Source organism: Mastomys coucha, unplaced genomic scaffold (genome assembly GCF_008632895.1).
Source record: "Mastomys coucha isolate ucsf_1 unplaced genomic scaffold, UCSF_Mcou_1 pScaffold15, whole genome shotgun sequence".
Classification (NCBI taxonomy): domain Eukaryota; kingdom Metazoa; phylum Chordata; class Mammalia; order Rodentia; family Muridae; genus Mastomys; species Mastomys coucha.
This window is the reverse complement of record NW_022196897.1, coordinates 43939240-43951125: the sequence shown is the minus strand read 5'-3', so window position 1 is coordinate 43951125 and position 11886 is coordinate 43939240.

The window sequence follows — 11886 nt, the reverse complement described above, 5'->3', positions numbered from 1 at the left end:
CTATCTCCAGAGTTGTCTCTCTTTGTGATTTCTTAACTGTTCCTACTTCCATTTTTAGGTCCTGGATGATTTTGTTCAGTTCCTTCAACTGTTTGGTTGTGCTTTCCTCTAATTCTTTAAGGGATTTTTGTGTTTCCTCTTTAAGAACTTCTACTTGTTTACTTGTGTTCTCCTGTAATTCTTTAAAGGATTTTTGTGATTCTTCTTTAAGGGCTTGAACCTGTTTACCTGTGTTCTCCTGTATTTCTTTAAGGGATTATTCATGCTCTTCTTAAATTCCTCTATCACCATCATGAGATGTGATTTTAGATCCAAATCTTGCTTTTCTGGTCTTTTGGGATATCAAGGACTTGCTGTGGTGGGAGTACAAGGTTCTGGTGAAGCCAAGTAGTCTTGGTTTCTGTTCATAAGATTCTTGCATTTGCCTTTAGCCATCTGTTAATCTCTGGTGTTAGATGTTCTTGCTGTCTCTGGCTGGAGCTTGTTCCTTCTGTGGGTCTGTAAGCTTGTGTTAGCACTTCAGGGAGATCAGCTCTCCTCGGGTAAGACCTGTATACAGTGGGCTGTGGATCAGTTGTCCCTCCTGAGTCCTGGGGTCAGAACAAACCCTGGAGACAGGCTGTCCACTTACAGGGAAGTGGCAGAGAGTGCTGTCGATCTGCAGAACCTCCTCCTAGGTAAAGAGGGAGGTAGAAAGAATCCTGGGCCTGCTGCCCTGTTGCTTCGGAGTCCTGTGCCTCCTGGCTGGTCCCGCCTCCTCCTAGGTCTACATGCGGTCTTATGTGAAGGGCATATGTTTTGAATCTATTTAATCAAATTCTCTACTTAAAACAGTAATTCTGTATACACTTTTATACCAAATTAGTCAGTAAACACTTTGAGGTACTAGGTAAATAAATATAATTCATTATCATTTTACCAACTTGTAAGTATGGTGATTTTTTTTTTTTTTTTTAGGCAAGGAGAACATTCAGAATTTAAAACCATGATAAATAGCATAAAACATAGCTCGAACACATATGCTTTGTGTAACAATCATTTTGTAATTTTCTCTTCTTTTTCTTTTTATTGAAAATATCCACTGTACATAGTGATAGGTATTGTAAAGGTAATTTCTTTCAAGTCTATTGAGTATTTTGACTTTCATCACTCCTATACTTTCCCCTTACTCCCTCTCTCACCTCTCCTTTGCCATCATGCCATATATGTAAAATTACATGTATCTATATAATATCTAGGATTCACAAATGAAAGGAAATATGCATTTGAGATTGACTCTTTTTGTTCAATGTGATGATCTCCAGTTGAACTTATTACCTAGAAAATGACATTTCATTCTGCTTTATGACTGAATAAAACTCCTTTTTGCAAATATACTACATTTTCTTTCTATTTTTTTATAGTATATACATTTTATTATTTAGTTATTTACATCCCAAGCCAGTCACTCCTCAATGAGACTCTCCCCCATCTGAGTGTGGGCCTCCCTCTGGGTATCCCCCCAACCTAGTGCATCAAGTCTCTGCCAGATTAGCTTCATCCTCTCTCATTGAGGCCAGACAAGGCAGCCCTGTTGGGGAAGGGATACCACAGTCATGCTACAGTCTTAGGGAGAGCTCAGCTTAAGTTGTTGGGAGACCCACATGGAGACTAAACTATATATCTGCTGCATATGTGCTGGGGGGCCTCATTCCAGCCCATACATGTTCTTTGGTTGGTGCCTCAGTCTCTGAGAGCTCCCAGAGTTCTGGGTTAATTGATTCTGTTGGTCCTCCTGTGGGGTTCCCAGCCCCTTCGGGGCCTTCAATACTTCCCTCAAATCTTCCATAAGAGTTTCCAACCTCAGTCCAATGTTTGCCTGTGGGACTGTGCCTTTTTCAGTCTGTTGTTGAGAGCCTCTCAGAGGACAGTTATGCTAGGCTCCTGTTTGCAAGCATAACAGAGTACAACTAATAGTGTCAGGGATTGGTACTTGTCCATGGGATGGGTTTTAAATTGTGCTGGTTATTGGTTGGGCATTCCTTTAGTCTTTGCTCCTCCATCTTTGTCCCTATATTTCTTTTAGGACAAATTTTGTGTCAAAGTTTTGTGGGTGGGTGGGTGTCCTTTTCTTTCCATCTCTCTCTCTCTCTCTCTCTCTCTCTCTCTCTCTCTCTCTCTCTCTCTCTTTCTTTCTTTCTTCTAGAGTTGTTCTATTTTGAAATAGAGTCACAGCCCTGGCTGTTCTAGAACTAACTCTGTAGACCAGGCTGGCCTGAGATCCACCTGCCTCTGCTTCCTTTTTTTTTTTTTTTTTTTTTTTTTAAGACAGTGTTTCTCTGTATAGCTCTGGCTATCCTGGAACTCACTTTGTAGACCAGGCTGGCCTCGAACTCAGAAATCCGCCTGCCTCTCTGCCTCTGCTTCCTAAGTGCTGGGATTAAAGCTGTTTGTCACTACCCCCAGCTGAAATTGTTTTTAATGAGTTTTCCAAGAACATAGGCAAATTTATGATAATGTAGTGAATTAAAAGTTCTGAATTTTGGCCAAAAGCATACAACTCACTACTGTCAGCTTGCTCTTTGTGATTGCCTTGTCTAAAGACTACAGTCAACAGTGGTAACTTGGTGGGTATAAATTATCTGCTATGAATTATCATGTATCTTATTGTGTAAGGAAAATAAGAATTTAACCAAGTAACAAATTGAGAATATTATTTAAATGTCCACCCAAAGGATAGTTAATAATAAAATGGAAGCTGGGCAGTAGTGGCGCATGCCTTTAATCCCAGCACTTGGGAGGCAGAGGCAGGTGGATTTCTGAGTTCAAGGCCAGCCTGGTCTACAGAGTGAGTTCCAGGACAGCTAGAGAGATACAGAGAAACCCTGTCTCCAAAAACAAAAAACCAAAACCAACCAACCAAACAAGAATAAAATGGAATTAGAAAACTTATATGTCAGTAATATAGGTTTCCAGTGTTGGACAGGTGATCATAGCAGTTAGGAGTGGAGCCGTGTGCTGTTGGTTAGTCAAAGGATATAAGTAATCTAGTTCATGATATGGGTACCTTATGTTTTTCTAAGGATTCTTATAATAGAAGAAAATGAAATACTTTGGTATATTTCAAATATCTCTACATTCAATTGTCCTTATAAGAATAGGATAAAAAAGTTATAGGAATGACAACTGTGTATTATATGCTAATGTGAAAAAATATTTTCCCAATAACCATTATTGACCTGAACAAAGATCTGAAAAATTCATGATTAATAAATATATTGATGTTATGACATTGAATGTTTGAATAGTATAATTGTACTATAGGTGAAACCCACTGTATTGACTCACTCTTACCATACTGACACTAAGTTTTCGGATCAGTACACCTCTACAGTAAAAGACACAAGAAAGAGTGACTTAACAGCTGAGTGTAGAATACATGCTGCACTTTCAGTCTTTTCTCTAATTCCTCCATTGGGGATTCCATGCTGTGTCTAATGGTTGGCTGCAAGCATCCTTCTCTGTATTTGTCAGGCTCTGGAAGCTCCTCTGTGTAGATAGCTACACCAGGCTCCTGTGAGCAAGTGGTATCTTGGCATCAGCAATAGGGTCTCAGTTTGGTGTCTGTAGATGGGATGGATCCCCAAGTGTGGCAGTGTCGAGATGGCCATTCCTTCAGTCTCTGCTCCTTTTGACAGGCTTATTATACGTTGATGGCTTCATTGCCTACTGATTTGTTGAGAAGATATGATTGAATCACGAGATCTTCTAACCTCATCAGCAAGTTCAATAGATTCATCATTTGATGACACTATTGGGATGAAGTAGAAACTAGGCCTTACTTCCTAGTTGAAGGAAGTAGGTTTGTGGGGGCTGCCCTGGCAGAGGATGTGTTCTCCCCATCCCCTTCTCTTTGCTTCTTCCACCATACATTTATGCCATGATATTTTCCTCGTCTTAAGCCTGTCGGCTGCCTTACCCGTCCAGTGGAAATAAGGAGGCAAACATGAGCCCTTCTCCAAGCAGATTTTATTCAGGAACCCTTATTTTACTTCTTCTTAATAATATCTCTAATCTCTATAATCTCTATTATCTCTCTCTCAGCCTCCCTAGTAGCTGGGACTACTGGCGTGTGCGCCACCACCGCCTGGCTCATAATAATCCTCTCTCAAGTAGAATCTAGAAGCCTCCAGCCTTTACAGGTTAAATACTTTTCCTGGTCCCAATCAGCATCAGCCACGTGGCAAAGCATAATAGGCTGCGGGAAATTCATACCAGCTTGCGTCACAAACTGGAGGCACTCAGCTTCTCCAACTAATGGCTTGATTATTAATGCTCTCTGCTTTGGCCAGAGACCAGGTGTTCAATACAGAGTGGCAGCTGCGGCTCCCCACAAAGCCCTTAGATAATGACACTGAGTAACAATGGACTGAAACACTGGAAATTATTTGCCAAAGTAAATTATTTGCCTTCTTTAATTTGCTTCTTTCAGGCATGTTGCCACAGTAATAAAAAGCTAGCTAATTGAAAACAAATTGACCTTAGACACAAACTCCAGAGCCAGTTCCACATCACCCAGAGGAAGTTCTACTCCCAGGAGCTCTAACATGTCTAGGATCATAGGATCAGAGGTGAGGAGGGCACAACATCTGTCCCAACACAGGGAGTTACTGGGACCAGCAGGACCCAGGCACGAAGAAACTCTGCCAGACCAGTGGCACGGCTTCCTTCCAGTCTTGGCTGGTGACCTGAGCAGAACTTGGGCTCAAACTCTGCAGTCAGTCCCACATCACCCAGAGAAAGCTCCACTCCCAGGGCTCTCACATGCCCAGCATCACAGGATCCCAGCAGCTTGGTCACACCAGGATCTCAGGGTCCCAGAGACAGCTTGACTCCCAGGAGCTCTGACACATCCAGGGTTTCAGGATCCCAGAATCCCATAATTCCAGGGTCCCAGAGAGAGCTTGACTCTGAGGAGTTCTGACACAATGAGTATCACTAAAATAACAAGCTCCAGTCAGATATAGCCACGGCAGGTAGCACAGAGATAACCAGATGGCAGTAGGCAAGCATAAGAACCTTACCAAAAGAAACCAAGGCTACTTGCCATCATCAGAATCCCATTCTCCCACCACAGCAAGTCCTGGATACACCACCACACTGGAAAAGCAAGAATCGGATTTAAAATCACAACTCATGATGAAGATACAGGGCTTTAGGAAGGTCATAAATTATTCCCTTAAAGAAATACAGGAGAACACAGAAAAACAGCTAGCAGCCCTTACAGAGGAAACACAAAAATCCCTTAAAGAATTACAGGAGAACATAACCAAACAAGTGAAGGAATTGAACAAAACCAACCAGAATCTAAAAATAGAAATAGAAACAATAAAGAAATCAGAAAGAGAAACACCTCTGGAGATAGAAAATCTAGGAGTCATAGATGCATTACCAACAGAATAGAAGAGATGGAAGAGAGAATCAAAGGTGCAGAAAACATACCATAGAAAACATTGACACAACAGTCAAAAATATGCAAAATGCAAAAAGATCATAGCCCAAACCATCCAGGAAATCCAGGACACAATGAATAGACCAAACCTAAGGATGACAGGTAGAGAAGAGAGCAAAGATTCTCAACTTTCACGACCAGTAAATACTATGGAGGTAGAATCCTTTGGTAATGTGAGGGTCATTGAAGTAAAGCCTCATTACAATGAAATCCAATGTCTAAAAATTGTTCTTATTTTGAGCTTGTACCACATTAAGAGTCAATATTTTAAACTCTACTAAAAACAAAACAAACAAACAAAAAGAATATTTATGTTCCTTTTAAAAAAACTAGTAGTGATATATTATTTTAAAATATACAGTTAATATGTTTGGATTTATTTAAAATTTATATTGAGAAAAATGTATGTATTTTCAATATTGCTATAGATAAGCATCTACATAAGACTTTTCAACTGATTGTTGTTTTATATCAAACAACTTTTATAATACTCATATTTATTGTTACAATATTTTATAAATTTTAAAGAATGTGACAAAATAAAAAAAGCGAAGGGTATTGTAGGTATTGAAGGGAGGGGGTCTCTGATAGGAGTTGGGGTACAAAAGGAAAAGCATGTGATATAATGCTATTTACTTAAAATATGTTTTTAAATGTTAATAAATTCAGATAAACTGAAATTATGTATCTTTTCTCATCATAATGCAATAAAAAGTTTCCTCACTAAAGAGAGAGAGAGAGAGAGAGAGAGAGAGAGAGAGAGAGAAAGAGAGAGAGATCTACTTGATGTGAGGAACTTGTCATTTGTAAAAAAAGAAAGAAAGGAAGAAAGAAAGAAAAAAGTAAGGAAGGAAGGAAGGAAGGAAGAAGGAAAGAAAAATTCCTCCCAATGGATTGGACCAGAAAAGAAATTCTTCTCGTCACATAATAATCAAAACACCAAGTGCACTAAACAAAGAAAGAATATTAAAAGCAGTAAAGGAAAAAAAGTCAAGTAATATATAAAGATAGACCTATCACCTATCAGAATTACACCAGATTTCTCACCAGAGACCATAAAAACCAGAAGATTCTGGGCAGTTGTTATACAGACTCTAAAAAGACAAATGCCAGCCTACGCTACTATACCCAGCAAAACTCTCAATTACCATAGATGGAGAAAACCATGATATTCCTTGACAAAAACAAATTTACACAATATATTTCCACAAATACAGCCCTATAAAGGATAATACATGGAAAATTCCAACACAAACAAACTACACCCTAGAAAAAGCAAGAAAGTAATCTTTTAACAAACCCAAAAGAAGATAGCCACACAAGCATAATTCTACCTCTAATAACAAAAATAACAGGAAGCAACAATTACTTTTCCTTAATATCTCTTAACATCAGTGGACTCAATTCCCCCCCAAAAAGGCATAGACTAACAGACTGGATACTGAAACAGGACCCAGCATTTTCCTGTATACAGGAAACGCACCTCAGTGACAAAGACAGACACTACTTCAAAGTAAAGGGCTGGAAAAAAGTTTTCCAAGCAAATGGTCCCAAGAAATAGGCTGCAGTATCATTCTAATATCGAATAAAATCGACTTTCAACTAAAAGTTATCAAAAAAGATAAAGAAAGACACTACATACTCATCAAAGGAAAAACCTACCAAGATGAACTCTCAATTCTTACATTTATGCAACAAACGAAAGGACACCCACATTCATAAAAGAAACTTTACTAAAGCTCAAAACACACATTGTCCCACACATAATAATAGTGGGAGACTTCAATACCCCACTCTCAGCAACGGACAGATCATGGAAAGAGAAACTAAACAGAGACACAGTGAAACTAACAGAAGTTATGAACCAAATGTATGCATATGTATAGAACATTTCATCCTAAATCTAAAGGATAGACCTTCTTCTCAGCACCTCATGGTACCTTCTCCAAAATTGACCATATAATCAGTCACAAAACAGGCCTCATCAGATATAAGACTGAAATAATCCCACAGGTACTATTAAATCACCATGGAATAAGGCTGTTCTTCAATAACAACAAAAACACCAGAAAGCCCACATACACATGGAAGCTGAACAACACTCTACTCAATGATAACTTGGTCATGAATAAATAAAGAAAAATATTAAAGGCTTTTTAGAATTTAATGAAAATGAAGACACATCATACCATAACTTATGGGACACAATGAAAGCAGTGCTAAGAGGAAAACTCAGAGCTCTGAGTGCTTCCAAAAAAGAAACTGGAGAGAGCTTACACTAGCAGCTTGACAGCACACCTGAAAGCTCTAGAACAAAAAGAGACAAATTACACCCAAGAGGAGTAGATGGCAGGAAAGAATCAAACTCAGGGCTGAAATCAACCAAATGGAAACAAAAAGAACTATACAAAGAATCAACAAAACCAGGAGCTGGTTTTTTGAGAAAATCAAAAAGATAGATAAACCCTTAGCCAGACTAACCACAAGGCACAGAGACATTCATTATCCAAATTAATAAAATCAGGAATGAAAAGGAAGACATAACAATGAAATATATCTTAAAATAATTATTCTGTTTGTTGAATATTAACAGTTGAAAATATTAAAATCATGTTCTGCAAAAAATCATGGAAATATTATTGATAATTTTTCTCACTGTGCTTGAAATTATCATTTTCTTATGTTTAACTTCAAAGCATTTTTGCTATTTTGAAATTTTTAAAATATACTTACTGATAAAATAATTTCTCTCCTAGAAACACTGATAATCTTTTTTAAGTAAACTGATTGTTAGACAATGTACACAGATATATAATGCATTTTAAATACTCTCTCACTATGTCAGGTGGTATCATATAGGGACTTTTGTATGTATTTCTTAATGATTCATTTTTAATATTTTATGCTCTTTTACTATGCTTTATTCCTTATTTTTTTTATGTTTTGAAACAATTTAGTATTCAACTTTAGATACAGAATCCTCAGTTATGGATAGTATTAAATGTTCTTTAGTGATATTTTTAGGGTATGAAAGGATGTGAATAAAAAAGCTGAAAATTTTTTATGTATTATTTGATTCTCAAAATACTCAATATTACTAATATGTTTGATGTGTAAATGCACCTAAATAATAAAAAAAAAATTAAGAAAAAAAGAGAAGGAACTATGGGGAAGGATACTGAATACTAACATGCTTTTTAAAAAGCCATGTGGAAAACTATGATTGCAGAAGCTTTCTAAAATCTGTACACATATAAGAGGAGTTTAAATGGAGTTACCATTTAATGGGAGGACAACACCCCAACTAAACATCATATGCCCCTAAATAAAATCCTCAGTACCAGGAATAGATTGAATACTTTTGAGTTGTTGACCAAAAAAAATTCCGGTAGACCACCTCTTCCCAAAGATCTAAGGCTCCTGCCAGTGTTACTAATTAACCCTCCACATTCGACAGAAAGACCATAGTGCTAGAGAGATAACATACTTAGGGACAGAGGAACACACAGAAATCTAGCTGCCACCCAAGTGAAAGTTCTACTTCTGCTGACTGGTATTCATATTGCTATAAGGTATTCCACATGCTGTACCTACATCAGTCTCACCCAGCTACAAATCCTGCATTACTGGTACAAAAGTAGCATAAATATTTCCCCCCCCATTATTGTCTCTTACCTCCCTCTCCTTCCTGCCATGCCCATTCTTTTCCCACCAAATACTTTGCCTACATTCATGTCTCGGAGACATAGCATTTATTTACCAGAACAAGAACAACTTACCCTGACTACACCACTGAAAAATATGACCTACCCTCCCTCAATATACATTGTCTATTAATTCTGCCTTTAGTTATAGTGCAACTTGGTCATACTAATTGTCTCAGTGACCTCATGTGTAACACAGGGACAACTGAATGCCTACTTACAGGATTATCTTATGTGTCCAATAAACAGTGCAGGATGAAATAATTACTTTGTGGTATGCTGAGTTCTTTTCTGTCTTCTTCACATAAGTATCCATCACTCTGCTTGGATTCCCCCCCCCTCACTTACTTCCACCTTTCACTTCTGCTTTCTCCAGTTTTCAATCTAAGCTGTCAAATCCTGTTTTACAAGTCTGCACCTTAGACACCCGCATCTGATGCAGAAGTCTGTTAAATGCTGTCTGAAATAATTTGTAAGCTGTAGCCTGATTGTCCATTACAGCACTACATTGTGACAGTGCCTGAGCAAAGCCTTCCCTGAGAACTGCAGGAAGACACTAGAGAAAGAGATTGCAGCTCACAGTCATCCATTGGACTGAGTACAGGGTCCCTAATGAAGGAGTTAGAGAAAGGACCAATGGAGCTGAAGGGTTTGCAGCCCCTTAGGATGAACAACAATATGAACTAACTAGTACCCTCAGAACTCCCAGGGACTCAACCACCAACCAAGGAGTACACATGGTGGGACTAATGGTTCCAGCATCATATGTATAGCAGAAGATGGGCTAGTCAGTCATCAAGGGCAGGAGAGGTCCTTGGCCCTGTGAAGGTTCTATGCCCCAGTGTAGGGGAGTGCCAGGGCCAGGAAGTGGGAGAGGGTGGGTTGGTGAGCAGGAGGAGAGGGGAGGGAACAGGGTCTTTATTTTTTTCAGAGGGGAATCTGGGAAAGGAGATATAAGCATAAGCATATATAGCATAAGAATATAAGCAACAAAAACAAGGTTCTGTGGCATCATCAGAACCCAATTCTCCCACCATAGCAAGTCCTGGACACACCATCACACCAGAAAAGCAAGATTCAGATATAAAATCACTTCTCAGGATGATGATACAGGACCTTAAGAAAGACATAAATAGTACCCTCAAAAAAATACAGGAGAACACAGGTAAAGAACTAGAAGCCCTTCAAGAGGAAACACAAAAATCCCTTAAAGAACTACAGGAAAACACAATCAAACAGGTGAAGGAAATGAGCAAAACCATACAGAATCTAAAAATGGAAATAGAAACAAAAAAGAAATCAGAAAGAGAGACAACCCTACAGATAGAAAACCTAGGAAAGAAATCAGGAGTTGTAGATGCAAGCATCACCAACAGAATGCAAGAGATAGAAGAGAGAATCTCAGGGGCTGAAGACACCATAGAAAACATTGACACAGCAGTCAATGAAAATGCAAAAAGCAAAAAGCTCCTAACTCAGAACATCCAGGAAATCCAGGATGCAATGAGAAGACCAAACCTAAGAATAATAGGTATAGAAGAGAGTGAAGAGTCCCAAGGTAATGGGGCAGTAAATATCTTCATCAAAATTATAGAAGAAAACTTCCCTAACCTAAAGAAAGAGATGCCCATGAACATACAAGAAGCCTACAGAACTCCAAATAGACTGGACCAGAAAAGAAATTCCTCCTGTCACATAATAATCAAAACAACAAGTGCACTAAACAAAGAAAGAATTTTAAAAGCAGTAATGGAAAAAGGTCAAGTAACATATAAAGGCAGGCCCATCAGAATTACACCAGACTTCTCATCAGAGACTATGAAAGCCACAAGATCATGGGTTGATGTCATACAGACCTTAAGAGAACACAAATGCCAGCCCAGGTTACTATACACAGCAAACTCTCAATTACCATAGATGGAGAACACAAGATATTCCATGACAAAACCAAATTTACACAATATCTTTCCACAAATCCAGCCCTACAAAGGATAATAGATGGAAAACATCAACACAAGGAGCAAAACTACATCCTAGAAGAAGCAAGAAAGTAATCTTTCAACAAAACCCCACAAACCTAATTCTACCTCTTATAACAAAAGCAACAGGAAGTAACAATTACTTTTTCTTAATATCTTAATATGAAAATTAATATTACCAACATATCCTAATCAATTGAAATCCAAAAACATGAGGAATTAGAAATTTGTTGATTGTTATCCAATGGTCTCTCTAATTTGGTAATGGAAAAATAGGTCCAATATTATATAATTCATATATACTTTCAGGTTGGTTGTTCATGACAGTGTCTTGCTGCGTACAACATAATGGTCTTGAGATCTTGCTTCTCCTATCTCAGACTCTCTATTAGTAGTATTGTTTATTTCATGGTTTTACAGTATGCTATGGTTTTCAGAACAGCTTACATATTTTAAAAGTATTTATATACACAAAAGTAATGTAGACAATTAAATTGGGAGGGGGCTTGTAAGAGAACAACAAAGTGTGAGACTGAATGCTTTGCTTGATGTTTGTAACTCTTGTATCAAGTTACCACAGTAAGAGCCAAGATCTTAAGCTCCACTAAATATAAAACAAACAAAGAAACAAAAACACTTTATATATTTGTAACTCTTGTATCAAGTTACCACAGTAAGAGCCAAGATTTTAAGCTCTACTAAATATAAAACA